Source organism: Rutidosis leptorrhynchoides, chromosome 3 (genome assembly GCF_046630445.1).
Source record: "Rutidosis leptorrhynchoides isolate AG116_Rl617_1_P2 chromosome 3, CSIRO_AGI_Rlap_v1, whole genome shotgun sequence".
In the NCBI taxonomy this organism is placed as follows: domain Eukaryota; kingdom Viridiplantae; phylum Streptophyta; class Magnoliopsida; order Asterales; family Asteraceae; genus Rutidosis; species Rutidosis leptorrhynchoides.
Window position 1 is genome coordinate 188,140,948 of NC_092335.1, and position 22,904 is coordinate 188,163,851.

Sequence of the window (22,904 nt, forward strand, 5' to 3'; positions counted from 1 at the left end):
ACGTGTCGTGGATTTCTATCCGGCGAATCTTTTCGGTCAAACTTTTGAGATTTTTAAATCCAAATTATTTTAAATATGATATTTTAATGTCATATGATTATATATAGTGTTTATATATTTTATTCGTCGCGTATTTGTTATCTCTCCGAAAAATCAATCGCGTAGCGGTGTTTTCGCGTTTCGGGCTTCGTTCGGACATTCGGGCCACAAGCTATTGAACATTTATCAAATTTGGGCCACAAGGGGCCCACCCTAGTCAATATTCAGCCAAAATTTTGAAGGGGATGGGGGTGATGTGTCAATCTTGGAAACTTGGTGTTTTGTTGAACAAAAAGGAACAATACTTCTCATTTTAACCTAGCACCTTATTTTTTTTATTTCTCTCCTCTCTATGAACAACCCAAACCTCCATCTTCATCATCATAATCGACCAACATCATCTTTGCATGGATTCTTCGTCATCTCTCAAGGGCATTTAGTATAATCGGATTCATCTCTTCGTACTCTACGCGACTACATAATTTGATTCTTGATTAGGGTATAAACCCTAACCCTAGATTTTTAATTTTTCTTTATTTTTCTGTATTTTTATTATATTTTAATAGTATGATGATTACTTGTTGTTGTAATGGTGTTTGTATGCATAGAATTACTCATAAACACATGTTTTCGGTTTGATAAAATTGGGACAGCAGCTATTTCGTGTATTTCTGATATTGTGACTGTTATAAGAGTTAAAATAAAGTATCTAGATGAGTTCCTCTCATCAAGACATTAATTTTAGACTCCGGATTCATGTCGTTTCGATTCCCGGAGCCCTAGATATGATCAAAGTGGTATTTTGTTAAGATTGAAATGTGATATTGGTATGAACCAGGTTTGGTCCGACTTTGTGACCATATTTGGTGACTTTATGGTGTCTTAGTATGTTAGGATCAATGATGGGATGAACTTTCAGGTTCGGGTCATCTAAATCCGAGCCACGAATCACCCGTTGAGTCTAAAAAACGATTTTGATTGAATTAAAGTTTCAAGTGATGTCTTGGCTGATCACCACGACTTGTGGGCTGTTCTTTGTGTGTTCTTGAGTGTACCTAAGTGTCGGGTGGTTTGATTAGGCGGAGATATATGTAAGGCTCGCCGAAAACCGACACCCGGGGCTCAAGATACGACCCGATGAACTTTTGATTTAAAACTTGTGATTAATTATTAAACTTATGATATAAATAATGAATTTAATTATCATTTAATTACTTATGATATAAAAAGTAATTATTATAATTTAAGACTTATGATATATATTTATTATATCATTTAATTATTATTTATGATTTAATTAACATTTTAATTAAACTTATGATTAATAATACATTTATTATTAATGGAAAATACTTATGATAATTATTAAACTTATATTATAAGATTATTATTATAAGACTTATAATAAAGATTAATTAATTATTTAATTATTATAAGGCTTAATTATTATTTAATTATAATTTAATTATTAAATACTTATGATTTAATAATTATAATTAGAAACTTATGATATGATTAATAATTCATTATTAATTAATAATACTTATGATACGATTTAAAATTTATTATTAATTAATAATACTTATGTTATGACTAATATTTAATTAATTAATTAAATACTTATGTTATATTAATTATGTCATTTAAACTTATATTAACTTTGATAATTCATTTTAATTTAATTAAACTTATGTTATGACATAATTAGACATATTTAACTTTAATAAACATTATAACTTACATTATTATTACAACTTACACTTTTAAATTTAACGTTGACTATGTTTGACCAAGGTTGACTTTTGAGTTGACTTTCGGCTAACTTTGACTTTCAGTTGACTTTTGTTGACTTTCTAAATAAGGAAACTTTTCTAACTTAAAACTTTCTAAAAATAGAAACTTTCTAAATTTGGAAACTTTCCAAAAATAGAAACTTTCCTAAAATAGAAACTTTCCTAAAATAGAAACTTTCCAAAAATAGAAACTTTCCAAAAATGGAAACCTGCTAAAAATAGAAACTTTCTAAAAAATAGAAAGTGTGTGTCCGTACGCTGTTTCGATCAAACCGATGCATGTTGAGTATTGTTCTATGACTACTTGCAACATGTACAATAGCTATCATACTAAGACTTGACCTAAGTTAGTTATTTATATCGACCTTCTTTATTTATAGGTCGGCGTTGTGATCATTCCTGATCACTTTGCTTCATTTGTTGTTCGCATATTTGTGTGGTTACTTCGTTTGCTATTAAGGTGAGTTATAGTCCCATTTTTCTATTTTAAATCTTTTGGGATGAGAATACATGCAATTTATTTCTATTTTGGACACAAGTGGAAGTTGGTTTAAATTATTCATTGTGAGTTGAACAAAAATATTCCCTAGTCTGGTAACTGTAATCACTGGTTTCTATTGGTGAACGCGAATCCTATGGATAGATCTATCGGGTTTGACAACCCCATTTCGAGCTAGTCGCGCTAGCAATTTATAATCGGAATGTTTAGTACTTCGTAATTTGTTGTAGATACACTTGTTCGGTGTATATTATTTATTGTGTTTGGCAAGGGTAAATAAATGGTTAAGTGGTTACCAGGTGGCTCACGGTAAATGGAATAATGTTTTTATATGTTTTCTAGCATATAATTTTGTGGTCCAAAAAGGAGTTTTTATGTTTCAAACATAAATTTTTACGGTTTAAATTAAATATTGTTTGCAATATTAAACCTATAATTCACTCAACATTTTTGTTGACAGTTACTCGCATGTTTTATTCTCAGGTTCATGATTGATTGCTTCCGCTGTGCTTAGAGAGTCTGCATATTTATGATGGCAACTTTTGTTAAACAATAACTTGCATTCTATTTTGATACATTTAATAGGGGATGCTGTTGACTTTGTTTTGGTCAACTTTTGGTTAAGTAATAATGTATGGTTTTTCTAAACTTACATATTTTGATAGATTTCCTTTATAGGAAATCATTTTTAAATAAAGAATGCAAGGTTATTTATTAAATTCATATAGAGTTATGATCAAGCTGTGGGACCAAGATAACGATGGTCGTCAAGTGTACTTTGACGGGTCATTAAAATAACCCCTTCGGATCATAAAATCTTCAGTTCATCAACTAAAGGCCTCAAGTAAACATCAATATCTTTTCCAGGTGATTTAGGACCAGGAATTAACAGAGTCAACATGAGAGAACTTTGTTTCATACATATATATGACGGTGTATTGTACGTTGTCAATATGACTGGCCACATGCTGTAAGGATTATTCATGTTGCCGAATGGATTGAAACCATCAGCAGCCAATCCTAGTCGAACGTCTCTGTGTTCACGTGCAAAATCCGGATATCTTTTGTCAATTTCTTTCCAAGCTCGACCATCTACCGGATGACGCATCTTACCGTCTTCATTGCACTGCCCAGTAGCATGCCAAGTCATATCCTTTGCAGTGTATCTGGAACTGTACAAATGTTTTAGTCTTGGAGTTATTGAAAAATAACGCAAAACTTTATTAGGAACTTTTTCCCCCGTTGTGCGTTCATCTTTCCATCTACTCTCTTTACATATTGGACAGTTTTCCAAATCCTAGTATTCTTTATAAAACAAACATTAATCATTCTTACAAGCATGTATCGCTTGATACCCTAAACCGATCTTTCTCATCCACTTCTTAGTTTCGTAAAATGATTTCGAAATCGTGTTATTTGGGGGATGTGATTGTATGAGTAATTCTAACAATTGGTCGAATGAAGTATTCGTCCATTTGTTCAAGACCTTAATGTGTGTTAACTTGGCTAAAAACTCTAATGAGGACAACTTGCTACCGGGATATAGCTCGGTTTGGGTGGAGTCAATTAAATCATCAAGAGCAGTTGCGGTCATGTCATTCATAGTCTCATCGTCATTCGGACCTTCGTCCTCAAAATTAGGAACTTCCTCCAACTGAATATCGTGCAAGAAATTTCTTAGAGGGTCCGTTGTGTTGTGTACTTCGGGTGGTTATGGTAATTCACCGTGATGCCGTCATATGGTATAAGAGGGTTCAAACCCATATCTAGTTATATGGGCTTTTATATGTTTAGGTTTAAGAAAAACGTATTACCACAATGTTTACATGGGCAACTACACTTACCGTGCGAATCCAAATTGTTGTTACACCTCTTAATAAATGCATTAAGACCTTTAATAAAGTCAGGATTAAATGTATGTCGTATAGTAGTCCACCTCTTATCAATCGTCATAGATATTCCCTAATTAAATCAAGTTTAAAACAGCAAAAAACTTTAAAATTAAAACACTTAATATATGTATAATCAAAGTCGGGTGGTCCAACTATGGAAGGCAACCTAACCCACTCTTTGAATGTTTTGTCTCAACTATGGATGCGCACAACTAATTTAATAGTTGGAAATAATTCGGCAGCATTTCCCCTAAACTCCCCAAATATGTCATATTAAATGCATATTTGTAGGTGTAAAGGGAAAATGTGTACCAAAATTTTTGTAACTAGTAAATAAGTTATATGCATTCACATCCTAAAAGAGACAAAACACACAGAAAGCAGTCCCAAAAAGGGGACCTTCCAAAGTTAATTTCTAATAAATTAACCTTGGATGTGTATTCTATAGGATTGATTAATTTCGAACCTAAGGTACAACTATTCCGAAATTAACCACTAAACCTAACAATGTTCATAAAACAATAAGCATAAACATAAACATAAACAATAACATTTACACTTATACTTGTACTTATACAAACTAAACATACAACTTTCATCATCAAACCCATCAATTTACTAACTAAATAAATGCTTAATTTTCTAATTAAAAAATACATAACTAAACATAATCAACATGAATACTTAATTTTCTAATTAAAAAATTACATAACTAAACATAATCAACATGCATAACTAAACATAACTTAATTTTTAGTTTATATTAATTAAAAAAAATATTAATTTTCAACCTATATAACAAACATAATCAACATACATAAGCAAAATTCGGATTTAATTAATAGCAATAAGTCAAAGCATGTTTTTCTTGAGCATAAACATAATCACACGCAACAATCTTCAAAACATAAACACAAATTTCAAATTTAATAGCAATAACTCAAATTGGTTCATAAAAATTCGGATTTAACTAAAATAAGCAAAAAAAATTGGATTTGACAAAAATTGAGACGACCCGTCCTAATCCATAAGGACGAATACAATAACATATGATTACATCGCGAGGTATTTGACCTCTATATGATACATTTTACAAACATTGCATTTATTTTTAAAAGACAACCTTTCATTTCATCGAAAGTTGGCAGGCATGCATACCATTTCATAATATTCAACTTATAAATGACATAATCTGTCATTTACTTAATAATAATCTCTATTGAACTCAACGACTTGAATGCAACGTCTTTTAAAATATGCCATGGATGACTCCAAGTAATATCTTTGAAATGAGCAAATGCACAGCGGAAGATTTCTTTCAAACCTGAGAATAAACATGCTTTAAAGTGTCAACCAAAAGGTTGGTGAGTTCATTATTTTATCATAATCGATCATTTTCATAATTTTAATAGACCACAAGATTTCATTTATTCAATAATCATACACTCGTAAGTGTTTAAAATTCATTCATATGGATTGAACACCTGGTAACCGACATTAACAAAATGCATCTAGAATATCCCCATATATAATCATCGAAGTACTAAAGCAGTTCAAATTCTCTGACTGGGGCGTGTCAAAGCCCATAGATCTATCTTTAGGATTCGCGTCAATTGGTGGCAATTATAATAAACACCAATTCTTAGGTTACCAAGTTCAACGAGGGTGATATCCGATATAACAATCCAACCATAGAATGTAGTTTCGATTACTTGTGTCTATTTCGTAAAGCATTTATAAAAGCGCATGAATTCTCAGTCCCAAAAATATATATTGCAAAAGCATTTAAAAAGGGAGCAAATGAAACTCACAATACTGTATTTCGTAGTAAAAATACATATAACATCATTGAATAAGTGCAAGGTTGGCCTCGGATTCACGAACCTAAATTAAATATATATATTTATATGTTGGTTAATATTTGTCTAACAGTTTAAGTCAAGTCATAGTGTACCACAATCCTAATGCTCGAGACTATTATGCAAAAGTCAACAAAAGTCAATTTGACTCAAAAATGATTTCCGAAAATTTATACATGATTATTATATAGTTTAAATATCGTCATTTTATATATTTGAATATATTTTTAACAGATTTATTAGAGTAAATAATATAATTCATTTATTAATAAATAGAATTTCATATTAAAATTTATATAATAAAAATATACTTTTATATATTTTAATTAATAAAATTTATAAAGTTCATTTAATATCATAAAAATAATATGATAGATTTTATTAATGTAATTATATTACACGTAGTAAAATATCTTTGTATCGTATATTTATTTGATAAAATAATATTGATAATAATAATAAGTAAAAGTTACATTATTTTTTAATAATAATTATTGTTATTCTATTAATAAATATATCAATATTTATATTTACTAAAAATGATATTATGATAAAATAATAATTCTAATTATGATAACTTTAATATTTACGATACTTTTTAATATTAACTTTAAAATAATAATTTTAATTTAAAAATGATAATAATAATGATATTTTATAATAACAATGTCATTTCTATTAAAATGGTAATGATAGTTTTTAATACTAATAATACTTTTAATAATAATAATGATAATGATAATGATATTTTTATCTAAATCAATATCTTACGATATTTTAATTTCATCATGATACCTATACTCATTATTTCCTAATCGATTCGTTTAATAGCTTTTAATCGTCTTTTATATCGCGTTCATATTAATGATAATAATAGTAATCATAATAATTAGATGTTACTAATATTAGTTTTAATTATAGTAATACTAATAATAATAAATATTATGATAATATTAATGATAATAATAATAATAATAATAATAATAATAATAATAATAATAATAATAATAATAATAATAATAATAATTATCACTTTAACAATAATAACGATAGTAATAATAATAAAAATAACAATTTTTAATGATAATACCTTTTATTGATAATGATGATGATGATGATGATGATAATAATAATAATAATAATAATAATAATAATAATAATAATAATAATAATAATAATAATAATTAGATAAAAACTATAACGACGATAATAATGACGATAATAATAATCATTTTTAATAATAATACAAAAAATCAATTGATTATAACTGCTAATCCGTTCATCGAAACCATTCGATATCTAAATGAAAAGTTCTTAATTTTTCGTTAGCTTTCCAACGACATGCATATCTTATACCTTATCTCAACAGCATATGTAACTAATTCAGGATTCAACTTAACCTATCTAACGACAATATCAAAAATACAAGCATGCATAATCCTATATACTCGAGCACTAGTCAGGGATACACTATTAATATATAAAAGTTAAGTTATGAGTGCTCGCGTATCAATATTGAGATTCAATATTGCAGGAAAGGTACGTAGATGCAATTGAGATGATAAACACTAAATTGACCTCACGAGCATACCCATGAACCATACCCATTACCTCCATAGATATAACCCATAATTTCCTTAGCCCTATCCAACTCATAAAATCCATTTTTGAAATAACACGCGTATGATCTCGTCGTAGTATTTTATGTTTAATAATAATAATAATACTACTAATTAAGATTAATAATAATATTAATCTTAATAATAATAATAATTATTATTATTATATGATATAAATATATATTAGAGAGTAGAGGGAGATCGAGAGATTGAGAATTGTGTGACAACTGATCTAAATTCGATTGCTTTATAGAAGAGTCCCTCTCCTATACCCCATGCGATCGCATGGGGTCTCTACTTAATGTTCATGCGATCGCATGAAGGCAAACTCCAGCTCGTAATCTACTTGCTGCTCTGCCGACACTTCTTTCATGTAACATAATTATGTATATAATTATTATTTAATATATAATATATTTAATCTTTAGAATTAATTAAATATTATATTATATTCTTGTGTACAGTTGGTCTGTAATTTTAGCACCGATGAATTGTATGTTGATGCTCGACTTACGTACCGGTTTCGGTTTTTCGAACGCCCTTTCGTACGCTTAGAAAATTTGTACTTTACGTTTCACGACACGTACCTTTATCAATAATTAGACTTTATGCACCAATAACTATATTACTCCAAGTGTAATCTAATCATTCAAGTGTTTTGGTCATTTGCTTCTATAAATTAATGTCTCGTTGGTTATTAAAATATATTATTTTAAATCAAACGCTTAATATTACAGTTATATTTTATTATTTGGAAATATATATATATATATATATATATATATATATATATATATATATATATATATATATATATATATATATATATATATATATATATTTAGAAATATAAGTTTATATATATTAGAAATATTTATTTACTAATATAATATTTAGTTTTCAATACTATTTATATTTCAAAGTGTAACTCAAGATCGTTTATATAATAGGGTTTATTATATCATATGACGTTTTCATTTTAAAACTTAACTAAGTATAGTTCATTTATATACTAGCGTTATCTTAACCTCTTAATGTACTAATTGACAAATCTAAATATCAATCAAATCAATAAGTAAGCGTTACTCTCGTTTACTTAATTAATTTGAAATCAAATATATCTAATATATGTAAACACGTTTTAAATACACGTTGCAAGTTATCAACCAATATACGTTACTTAATCAAAGACATTAATAATCTAGTTCTATTATATCGATAAACGTTTTCGTACATTTGGAAACTACATCAATTGATTACTATGTAATTTAGTCTTCCACTAATATTTGTCTAACTCTCGTTAATTGACATATTTGTTCTTACTTGTAAATCACTTAACCATCTTCCGAATATTGTTAAAATGGGAAGATTTCTCAAATCAATGTGGACCTCTCAACAGAGACTTATAATCATAATTCAATGTATCTAATAATTCAATTATTTGATATTATCTTTTAATTCCGTTGATAATTATTTTAAGTATATTCTGAAACAAATACGTTCATGTAAAGTATTATACGTCTAATACTTTGTTAACATTTTCAAGTTATAACATATATATATATATATATATATATATATATATATATATATATATATATATATATATATATATATATATATATATATATATATATATATATATATATATATATATATATATATAATCATAACCGTTGATATAATGGTTCATGAATCATTGGAATTTGGTCGAGGTTAAATGAATGTATGAACACAGTTTAAAATTCTTGAGATTTAACTTAACGAACTTTGCTTATCGTGTCGGAATAATATAAAGATAAAGTTTAAATTTGGTCACAAATTTCCGGGTTGTCACAAAAATAATGTAGAACATACCTTTGTTAGTGTTATTACAGTTGGATTTGGTTCGAAATACCTCAAAATCGCTGGAGTTCTTGAAGAGTTTAGGAGTGGTTTTTTTTTTTTTTTTGGTAAATGCCGACAGATTGCTCCAGTTCAGCTTTTTGGGCCAATTTTTTCCCGGACGACCCTTTCTGGACGACTTGTCGTATGGGAAGGTGAACTGGAGGGAAACGAAAAGTGCATCGCCATTTTTTTGGTGAAATTTTTAAATAATTAATTAATTTCAATCAAAAATTATTAATTACTTAAGTATTTATTATTTATTTGGTGAAATTATTTATTAATAAAATCTATATAATTACTTAAGTATTTAATCAAAAATTACTTCTAAATAATTTTTAATTACTTAAATATTATTTTTAGTTACTATTAAATTATAAAATTACTTTTAATTAATTAAAAAATTACTTTTAATTAATTAAAAATTACTTTTATTTAATTAAAAATTAATTTTAATCACTTAAATAATTTTTTAATTACTTATAAATTATATAAATTAAATCCTAATTAAAACCTAATTATCATCATCGTCGTCATCATCATTGTCATCATCATCGTCATCATCATCATCGTCATCATCATCGTCACCGTTAAATTAATCCGTTATCATCATCGTCACATATCACCGTAATCATTATCATCATCGTCATCATCGTCATCCGCGTCACATGTGACGTCAAATCTTTGGCGGGAAACATTTGGTGGGAAATTTTTGGCGGGAAAACAGATAATGGCTTTTTGTGTGGGAAAATTCTTCTATATTATAACGACCCGGCTTTTTCAACTTGCTTTTGTGCTTTGTGCTTTCACGAAACTGCGTATTTGTGCGTACTGAGCTAGCTTATGCTCTGAGATCTTTAATCATGATTAATTACTCTCGTTAATATCTCACAACATGCTATTAAGTGTGTAGTCACTTAACTTGATCCCCGAATGCTTTTACGACCGTTGGTGTCACTTATCGTTTTAAACGAGATACGTACTTGGTACACGTTAAACTTTTGTCGTAATTGGAATATTATGACTGCGTAGACTTGATTGTTATTTATTATAACAATTACTTGGCTTGAGGGCTTATTTAATTAAGCTTAGTGTTTACTAATGCTTACTAGTTACCTTAATGGACTTAACACCTTAATTGACTTTCCATGTCCCGACTTGTCTTTGTGACACACACTTTTCATGAATAATATTTCGAATATTATTTACATTCATAATTAATTATTATTAATTATTTCTAATTAACTAGTGCAAGTAGTTAATTACTTGGGCTTTATTTATTTAATTGTTGCATACTTACTTGGGCTTATATATTTGGACTTGGAAGCCCACCCTACCTTTCTTAATGGACTACTAGTAAGCCCATTTTTTTTATGTTAATGATTCTTTAAGGTTAAACATGGATTAATTATGTTAATGAGGAGACAAATGTTCAAGCATGCAAACACCTCTTTCCCATGCATTTAACTTATTACCTCTTCCTAGCGTTACCACTCTCCCATACTTGAAATAACACCCTTTGACTTCCCCTTTGAGCCTTCCAAAACCGTCGACATTAGCTAGGGAGGAGGGAGTTCAATTTTCATTTTTTTTGCTACTTATTTACTAGTTTGAATTTCATTTCACACACACACATCTTACTTCCACTTTATTTTCTCTCAACTTTTCTCTCTAATTTGTAAGTGAAGAACTTTATTTTCTTTCTTCTTTTTTTTTCTTTAAAGATCACCAAGTATCATCATCCATTTACTAGTTTGTTGTTTGTTGTTCAAGATCAAACTTTATAGTTTGTATCTTCATGAATCTTGCTTCTTCCATCTTTTGTTTGATGAAGAACCAAGAACAAGGATCAAAGTTTTTATAGCTTATGGTTCTACACTTGAAGTTCATCTTTTCTTCCTTTTAAATTAGTGATTTATTTAATTTTGGTCAAGTATTACTAGTTAAACTTGATCTCATTTTTCTTGGAACTAAAGTTAAACTTTGTAAGTTCAAGAACATGGAAGTTTAACTTTCTAGTTATAACTTCATACACTTATGTTAGATCTAAGTTTCCATAGCTTATGGTCTTCCAATTTTGTTGTAAACAAAAGCTTATAAGCTTACATACATTTTACAAGATTAAAATCTAAGTTTCATAACTTATGGTTTCATTAAAGTAAAGATCCAAGTTCTATAACTTCGGGTTTAACTTAAGAACACTAGATCTAGACTTTTTAGTCTAGGATCTTTAAGATCTAACTAAGATCTAATACAACTTAAGATCTTGTTTATTTAGTTTACATTCAAGTCTATAGCTTAATATTATTATTAGAACTCATGTATGTGTCGGATCTAAGATCTTGATGTAACTTTGGTTCATCAACCTACTTGCAACCCTTAAATGAGTTGTGCTACATATCTTAGACATACACTAGTGTTATGATGGTCAAAACTTGATTAAAATGATGCAAACACATCAACGAGTTGTACACTTGAAGCTATAGGCATCTAGGATGAGAACCGTGATGAGCATCAAGCACCAAGAACCTACTGGAGCACATTGTTTACTATTTTCTGGGTCTGATCAGGCTACCTGGGCTACTGGAAATATGATTTCCAGTTAGTTCGGTTCGAGTAGATTATTTTCCATTTAGGCCTTGTCTTAATCTGAGTTACGGTTTAGGATTTATAGCCTTCCGAAAGTCACTACGCCCTTTTAACGTTGTGCTGAAATTTCTGACCTACTCGCACTTAAACCGTCGCCACGGTCAAATGAAGACAAGTTTGGTTATGGAAATTGGTCAGCAACTAGGGGACTCATATACGGAGCCATGGCCACTAGTCTCACCTCATTTTTGGTTTGTATAGAGGTCGTGGTGACTAAACGAAATCAGCCTTTGTTTCGAACTCTATTCTTGATTGAAACTTACTTTACACTTTTTGATTAATGATGAATGATGATGATACTTAAGACCTAATTTACATAATTTTAAACCTTTGGGAATGATTTACTGACTTAGTAACTTTTGACTTAGGTTGAGGACCTTTCGGACCAACTACTTGCTTACTTATCTCGTACCGACTTTACTACTTTTCACTGTGAGTTATAGCATCCCTTTTTACTTTAACTATTTTGGGAACTGAGAATACATGCGCTTTTACGTTTTACATACTAGGCACGAGTACTTAAACTTTATATATGTGTGGGTTATACAATGGTATAAACTTTCCCCTTAGCTCGGTAACGTTTAGTCATTGGTCTTTGAACCAGTGAACGTGAATCTTAGATATGGATCCATAGAGTTTGACATTCCCACTCGGGCTAGTCACGCTAGAATTTAACGGGTGTTTAATACTTCATAAACTTACACACTCGCCAAGTGTACCTTTATGAGACGACCCATCCTAATCCATAAGGACGAATACAATAACATATGATAACATCGCGAGGTAATTGACCTCTATATGATACATTTTACAAACATTGCATTCGTTTTTAAAAGACAAACTTTCTTTACATTGAAAATTGACGGCATACATACCATTTCATAATACATCCAACTATAATTGAATTAATAATAATCTTGATGAACTCAACGACTCGAATGCAACGTCTTTCAAAATATGCCATAAATGACTCCAAGTAATATCCTTAAGATGAGCTAATGCACAGCGGAAGATTTCTTTAATACCTGAGAATAAACATGCTTTATAGTGTCAACCAAAAGGTTGGTGAGTTCATAGGTTTCTCGTAAACAATAAAATTCATCATTTTAATAGACCACCAGATTCAATATTCCCATTTTCCATAACCATTATGCATAAAATTCATTCATATGGATTGAACACCTGGTAATCGACCTTAACAAATTTCATATAGAGTATCCTCATCATTCCGGGACAACTTCGGACATGATAAATTTGCCATCATTCCGGGAAAACTTCGGACATGATAAATTCGCCATCATTCCGGGAAAACATCAGACATGATAAATTTGCCATCATTCCGGGAAAACATCGGACATGATAAATTCGCCATCATTCCGGGAAAACATCGGACATGATAAAAAGGGCACATTCGATTTCGATAATTCAACCATAGAATGTTGTTTCAATTACTTGTGTCTATTTCGTAAAACAGTTATAAAAGTATTTCATGTATTCGTAGTTCAAAATATATTTCAAAAGCATTTAACAAAACAGTTATAAAAACAGCGCATGTATTCTCAGTCCCAAAAATGTAAAGAGTAAAAGGGAATCAAATGAACTCACATATTGTATTTTGTAGTAAAAATACATATGACGGTATTGAACAACTGACAATGCAGGGTTGGCCTCGGATTCACGAACCTAGATCAGATTCTTATTAAAGTATTTTAATTAAGATATAATATAGGTTATTTATTATAAATATTATATATTAATGCTTAAAAACATTAAATAATATATTAGAACTCATATTTATATATTTATGATTTAATTTAAAATATATTTATATATATTATTTGTAACTTAATTATAATAACTTTTTATTAAACAAAATAGTATCTAATATTAATATAGATGTAAAATATATAAATGTCATTTGTTTATTAAAATAATATTTATAATACTAAAATAGTGATAATAATAATAATAATAATAATGATGATGATAATGATAATAATAATCTAAATGGTAATCTTTGTAATAATATTAATGATAACAAAAATGATAATAATAACTATAATAACCATAAAAGTAATAAGTTTATTAATAATGATAATAATAATAATAATATTAATACTAATAATACTTATTTTAATAATAATAATGATAATAATAATTAAATTATATTAATATTAATAATAATAATAATAAACTTAACAATAATAACAGTTATTAATAATAATAATAATAATAATATTAATAATAATAATAATAATAATAATAATAGTAATAATAGTAATAATAATAATGAGTAATAAGTAAACTACCTCAAAGAAGTAGCCCTTACAGAAATGCCCAAGTCCGGGTCTGAACCCGCGACGTCCCGCTAACCCGATAACATCCTTAACCGTTACGGTCCTTGTTTTTCTATTATCATCCGTATCATAATCATATTATTATTATTGTTATTATCATAAACGTAAATCATCATCATTCGTAATCTATCATCATCATCCTAACTCATGGTCGCTATTATCATCATCGATCAACATAATATTATCATCATTTCATACCCGTCATCTTCAATGATTTATCACCATCATCTTTATTATTTTATGCATCTTCGTTATCTTTATTTTTTATTTTTATTTTTTTATATGATTTATATCATTAACATCCCTAAACCATAATCATAATCACTAATATCACTAATCATCTCTTTTTCCATCACGATCAACATTCATTATCTAGAACCGTATCATCTCGACTTCGTATAATTCGGCCCAACGACAGCCCAATTCTCTTGTTTTAATGGATTCAGTTTTTCTGTTTTTAAACTAATAGATTTGGCCCAAAAGAACAACAACCTCATCGGCCCAACTGTTTCAAATTCTCGGTCCAATTAAAAATTCCACAATCCAATACGTTAATACGTTTTGAATTATACAGGAAGTGTAAACCGTCATCCCACTCCAGTTTATCATTATATAATATCTTTTACCACTCAAGTGGGGTTATATGATCATAATTGTCGGCCACACAGATACATGATTGTAACATCTTTGTTTTATAACCATTTTTTTCATTCCATTATCCTTTGTTTTTTAAATTTAACACCGACACTATCAATTCTAGTATTTTTTGAATTTTGTTTGAATAACAGCAATTATAAATTGGTATAGCAGACGTAACAGTGGGGGTGTGGGGGTTGGGTTGAGTTCTTCGAACATGAATATGAGAAGAAGAGTGATGGTTTTCACAATGAAAGGTGTGGTTTTGTTTATTATGGTGGTGGGTTAGGGTTGCTTTGTTCGTTGAACCAAATTAACAGGAAAACGGAAAAAGAGAGAAAGCAACAAAGGGGGTTGTTCGATTGTGGTGATTATCGATGAGTGTTCCTGGGTTATTGATGGATCACGAATAGAAATTGGAAATAATTAATTATTCGGTTAACAATCGAGTAGCAACAATATTAGTAACCTTCTTGTTGTTGTATTAATAAAATTTATAATGATTTGATTGATGGTTAAATCGAATACGTCAATAACAGAAATACTTAACAACTCACTTGATTTATATATCGTGTTTGAATGTAGTTGTTGATCATCAAAACAGATAGGTTCGAGCTTGATAGCAGTAGCATGATTGGTGATGGTTGTTGGTCTAACCTAGAAACAGGAGCGATGGTGCAGCAGCAGTAGTTAATAAAAGTGATAGTGTTGGTTGTTGTATTTGGAGGTAGTAGCAGCCCTTAGCTACAGTTTAAAACAGAAACAGAAGCATAAGCAACAATAGTTAGCGAACAGTGATGGTGATCGATAGTTTGGATAAGGGTTTTTTTGTGTGGTGACGAGTTACAACAAAAAGAGGATAGCAATAGCATGGTTCGGTTTTTAGTACAAGGTTTATGATAACGTTTGGTGATGTGGCTGTTCGATTAGCGATCAAACTGAAACATTAGCTCACACATGGGGTTTACACGACAAAAGTGAACCGTAGCAGGAATAATCGATGATAGTGTTGTTGTGCTTTTATGTTTGAACCAAAAACTAATCAGGAAGAAGAAGAAGAATGGCAACTGTTAAGAATAGTAGAAGTTGATGATGTTTTGGTGCATGGTGGGTTGATGGGTATTGCAATTGAATAGAAACTTGATTTGTGAATTGTTATCTAATATTCCATGTATATGTATGTATATTATTTATAGAGAAAATAAGAAACAATAGATTATAACCCAACTAGTACCCACACGATTGTGACATTCCTCTTTACAGCTCATATGAACATGAATCACGGATAGAATTGGAAAAACGCAATTCGATAGTGATGTATAACAGCCTAGGTTGTGTGAAATTATTTATTTTATATTTAGTATTAATAATAAATACATATAGATATATAAATGATAACAATACTCTCAATATTAACAATAATAGTAATGGTAATAATAATAAGTTGTATTTATAATAATTTTAATAATTTTAGAAATGTTGATAATACTAATAATATTAATATTTATATTAGTATTATTATTAATATAATCAATTAATGTTAACACATAATTATTCACTTGGAATGAAATATTATAAATTGTTATGTATAATATTTATAAATTTCTTATATTAATTTATTTTACATATTTATTTCTAATACTTAAATAGTATTTTATTTCAATTTATATTTCAAATCATTATATATATACATTTAAATATATATTTATCTATTTATAATTAGTTGGTCATGAATCGTCGGGAATGGTCACAGGTTAATTGAACACATGAACATAGTTTTCAAAGTTTTTGAGATTTCAACATTACAGACTTTGCTTATCGTGTCGGAAACATATAAAGATTAAGTTTAAATTTGGTCGAAAATTTCCGGGTCGTCACAGTACCTGCCCGTTAAAAAAATTTTGTCCCTGAAATTTGTCCGGGATGGTCATGGCAGACAATAAGTATGTTTTCATGACGCATACGAGCTGAAAATTTGAGTTTTATCATCATTGAGTAATATAGATAAAACAATTCAATTTTTGTGGAGAGTCCGATTGAAGTTATCACAAAAGAGTGAATTGAGTTAGCGTAGATTCGTCATATCTTTTGACGTAGATGGGCTGATTTCCGGAGTTCAAAAGATTTGAAGAAAATCTTTGTAATAAGATCTGATTCTTCGGTAATTAAGGAAATTAGTTTCCGCTTTAAATGCGATCATCTATTTTGATTGCTCTGTCGGATATTTTACTATAAGTCCACCCCCTTCGTTTCCTTATAACTTACACCTTCTATTCTTTCTCCCTCAACACATACTTTAAAGCATTCATCAATATGTTCCATCCAGTTCTGATTCTTGATATTCTCCTAACCCTTATATCTGCCATTCTTCTTTTTCATTTGCCACTGGAAGAATCTATTTACTTCTACTATACTCTTGGTTTTATAGTGTTTTTAGTTCTCCCGTGCCTTTATGTTGCTATATGCATCGATATATACAGGTTGAAATTTCCAGGTTGCTGTTGGGCTTTATATCTTCCCTTATATTTTAAAGTTCTTGCTTTTGTCTTCTATAATCATTGTCATCCCCAGTTAATGCTCTCTCCTATTTGCTGCGATTTATACTCCAATTTCTATTTTGGAGTTTCATTCTTTCGTTTCCTCTTCTTGCGATTAAGCACCGCTTGTAATGATCTAGAATTCGCAGATATGAATTTCGGTATGAACATGGTTAATGTACTAAGAGGAAATTTGTAACGGCACGATCTTGATTTGTAAAATTACCAGAATATTCTGAAAAAGACCGGATCATTAAGAAAATATTTTCTTGATATGTTTAGAGGTTAAATAGAATACAAAAGTCGTGTAACATGGCATATGATGACGTTATAATCTGTGAATCATCACGTTTCATTAGAAACTCAGCATGACTTACCGTAATATAATCACGCTGATCAAGTGTCATTATATTATACTAACTCATGCTTCAGTTCCCAACACTACTTCAAAGACATTCATATTTTAAACTCGAATTTTTCAGAATTTAGAAACTAAAATAGTTTCCTTTATGATATAACACAGATATCGTGAAGAGATAAATGATTTTAGATAAGAATAGTTATGAAAATATCTTCAAAAATGTCGAGGATATTTATAATGAAAGATACGATGATATTTTAGAATTTCTAATATAGATGGATGATGATGAAGATTTGTCCGTAAAAGTTTAGAGTCAGGAGCAAGGTATTCGTTAACAACTTCAGCAGATACTGAATCATTTGAACTCTTTGAAGGCAGGTTTAGTCTTTGTGATTTATCCACAGCCTCCTTCATGGTTTACTCACTCCATTTTCCAGTACCAAATTTTCTATCGAGCGTTCCTAACACTCCCTTCTTTATCATCAAACTTTTGGTCGTTTAGACCATTTACAATTTTTTTGTTTCCTCTGCATTTAATGCTACGATATCTGAATTCATCGGTTATCAATCCGAGGTGGTTTCAGGAGAATTATGTTTTTAGATGATTAAACGCTGATGGTAATATGGTGTAATATAAAAGGTTCACCGGTAACAATAAAAGAGCACGGATATATATCAAGGTTATAATAAGGATGTTTCGAACGAAAAGTCGAAGTTGACTTGTTGGAGCTGTGACAAAATTGACTAAATTGAAAATAAATTGCAAAGTTATTTTCGGTAATAACAACGCCAAAGGAGCTAGCACAGATACGTTTTAAACGTTTACTCAGGTTCCGAGTGTTATCAGGTGCATAACTATATGCATAAATCTTTCCTTCCGTAGATGAGATGTAGTTGGTCCATTCTCCCGATTAAGGTGTTTTCAAGAATCATGAAAAGTTTGAGCGCAGATTGTAATCGTCAAGATACAAATGAGGTTTAAGATGAAATCAAGTGGCAAACTTGAAGAAATATTTAGTTTCATAAGTTATAATCAATATTTTAATTCATTTTAATTGTCCAACGTCATTAGTCCACAGTTCGTAGTCCACAATTTGTAGTACAACAATTCATATATAGTTTAATATATAATATTCGAATTAATTAATACGTATCGTGACCCATGTGCATGTCTCAGACTCGATCACAACTCAAAGTATATATATTATTGTAGAATAAACCTCAACCCTGTATAGCTAACTCAAGCATTACTGCATATAGAGTGTCTATGGTTATTCCAAATAATATATATAGATGCGTCGATATGATTTGTCAAAACCTTGTATACGTGTCCCGATATTTAAAGTGCGTAAAATAAATAACAGAAATTAAATGATGATAAATAAAATTGCGAGAATATAAATTGTTATAATTAAATTGCGATAAATAAAATGTAATCATTTAACTAGGAACAGTTAGCTAGGAACAGTTAGCGTAAATTCTTAACAAAATTTCTCATAGTTAATTTATTTGTTTCTAACAAATTTTATTTTTGTCCAATGTTTTCTTCATTAAGTCACTTGTTGAATTCTGATAGGTTAAAATCCAAATATGAAATTGAATAAAAATGGTTATTCTGCGGTGAACGGATACATATATCTGTGGATGTAAGTAGGATAGTAAATGACTGTTGAATCAGATTCGAAGAATGTACAGTGTAACTTATTAATGTGAAATCTAAATATTCCTCGGGTATTACCTACCCGTTAAAATATTTTCACCATTAACAGTTTGTACGAAAGAATTTTTTTTTTTAATTACAATCTTTGTGAAAATATACTTACATATATATTTTCTTCAGATGTAATCATGGATTTAATGAGTTAATATAGTATTAAACTCATTTGGTTTACCGTCAAAACTACAATACATAATCTCTATAACATTAGAGATTACATAATCGTCATATCTAACGAAGATAAATGATGTAGAACGTCGTGTAGAACGATGATTATACTCGAGATACAGAATGAGATGTTGAGACATGGATTGTTGATGGTACAGGTGCTGTTACTGATGGTACTGTTGGTGCCGGTGGTGTTGCTGAAGCTGGTAAATTTTGAACCATATTCTCCAAATTGATTACTCGAGCGCAAAGTTCGTTGACTTCTTCTATTATTTTGGGATGATTGTCGGTCGAAACGAGCGGATGAATAAGATTTAGAATTTGAGATATCATATAATCATTGCGAGATATCCTGGAAATGAGGGTGAATATGGTGTTTCAGACTGGTTTGTCGGTATGTGCTTCAGGTTCATCGTCAAGAGGTGAATTTGGTTGGTGGAAAGGATCGCTTTCTTCGCGTCTCCATTGATTAAGTCGACTACGAACCCATCAGATGAATTGATGATGGCTGGTTGGTTGATTCATTCTGGTTATACTATTTTCAGAGCTCAGGTGGATATCCATATCGGAATAGCTGTCGAAATCCGAGGAATTTGAATTGGTTGAGGGATCCATATCGTACAATCAGATGAAGGATTTTCGATATGAATTAGATTATAGGATGTAGATTAGTATCCATAATTTACATATGCATATATAATACTAAAATCCCATAAGTTACGGAGGAATCTACGGAAGCTGTCAGGCAAAGTCCACAGTAACAGATACGCTAAGATATGAATTTTGTCTATACACTATTCATGCAGTCAATGCAGTAAAACGTGTCTAGACTAAGAATGATAAGCAGATAATTTCCTAAGGATGATAAGTAGATGATTTCCGACTAGAAATGATAAGAAAAACTTTTGACATGCAGACACGGTCGAAGTCCAGACTCATTAATGCATCCTAACAACTACTAGTTAGACACACTAATGCAAGACCTGGTTCGCTAAGACCACCGCTCTGATACCACATGAGACGACCCGTCCTAATCCATAAGGACGAATACAATAACATATGATTACATCGTGAGGTAATTGACCTCTATATGATACATTTTACAAACATTGCATTCGTTTTTAAAAGACAAACTTTCTTTACATTGAAAATTGACGGCATACATACCATTTCATAATACATCCAACTATAATTGACTTAATAATAATCTTGATGAACTCAACGACTCGAATGCAACGTCTTTCAAAATATGCCATAAATGACTCCAAGTAATATCCTTAAGATGAGCTAATGCACAGTGGAAGATTTCTTTAATACCTGAGAATAAACATGTTTTAAAGTGTCAACCAAAAGGTTGGTGAGTTCATAGGTTTATCGTAAACAATAAAATTCATCATTTTAATAGACCACCAGATTCAATATTCCCATTTCCCATAACCATTATGCATAAAATTCATTCATATGGATTGAACACCTGGTAATCGACCTTAACAAATTTCATATAGAATATCCTCATCATTCCGGGACAACTTCGGACATGATAAATTTGCCATCATTCCGAGAAAACTTCAGACATGATAAATTCGCCATCATTCCGGAAAAAAATTGGACATGATAAAATCGCCATCATTCCGGGAAAACATATCGCCATCATTCCGGGAAAACATCTGTGACGACCCGGAAATTTCCGACCAAATTTAAACTTAATTCTTATTTGATTTTGACACGATAAGCAAAGTCTGTAAAGTTGAGTCTAAAAAATTTTGAACTATTTTTATGAATCCATTTGACCTTTGACTTTTCCCGACGACACACAATACGATTACTTGTAAATAGATGTGTATATAATTATATATATATATATATATATATATATATATATATATATATATATATATATATAATAAAATGAAATATTATATATTGTAATTGTTAGAATTAATTACGTAAATAATAATAATATATAATAAATATTATTTAGAAAGTATATATACATATAAATAAAGTGTATAGAATATATATTTAGTGATTTCGAAGTTATTTAGTAAACAACGGTAACGCTCAATTGTCATTCAATTGATAGTAAACGAGTTAAAAAGGAACTTATGTGATTTTAAAATAAATGATGATCCGAAAATGAGTTTTATAAATTATAGGCTTATTAAAAATATAATAAATAATGAAACACACCAACTAGGTAAGACGTCAAGAATTTTAAAAGGTTTAAAACAATATAGATATATATATATAATTTTTATAAATATAAAATTAATCAATCATTGAATCATATTAAACTAAAATACATTGGGTTTTAGATAACAGATAAAAATTAAATACCAACCCGTGACTACACATTTAATACCCGAGTTTATTTAATTATTACACCGTGTTATATCTATACCCGTGATTAACCAGTAAAATACTCGTGACCTTATCTAATCTATTCCAGATTCATTTTATCAAACACCCAATTTTTCTCTCAAGAACACCCACTACTATTCATCATCATCATCAATCTTTTATCACTCAAGAACACCTTAAAAACTTGATGGATCATAAAATCGTTTATATATTCGGATTCCTCTCGAAGAGCTCTACACATCCATACTAACAATTTCATGATTTGTGTAAGTTTTAAAAACTCAAATTTTTGAGTTTTCATGTTTTTGTTACATATTAGGGTAGATATAGTGTCTATTACTCAAGTCTATATGATTATACATGATTGTATGTGTTATATTGCTCGTTTGATGTGTTTATGTTTAATCCCGAATTTGTTTTGTGTGGTTACAGAAACTTGGTTTTCTTGAATGTTAAATATTATGATATAATTAAAATCCTCTCGAAAAATTAATAATTTTAGGCTTTAGATTCGCGTATTTTCATTACCGTAT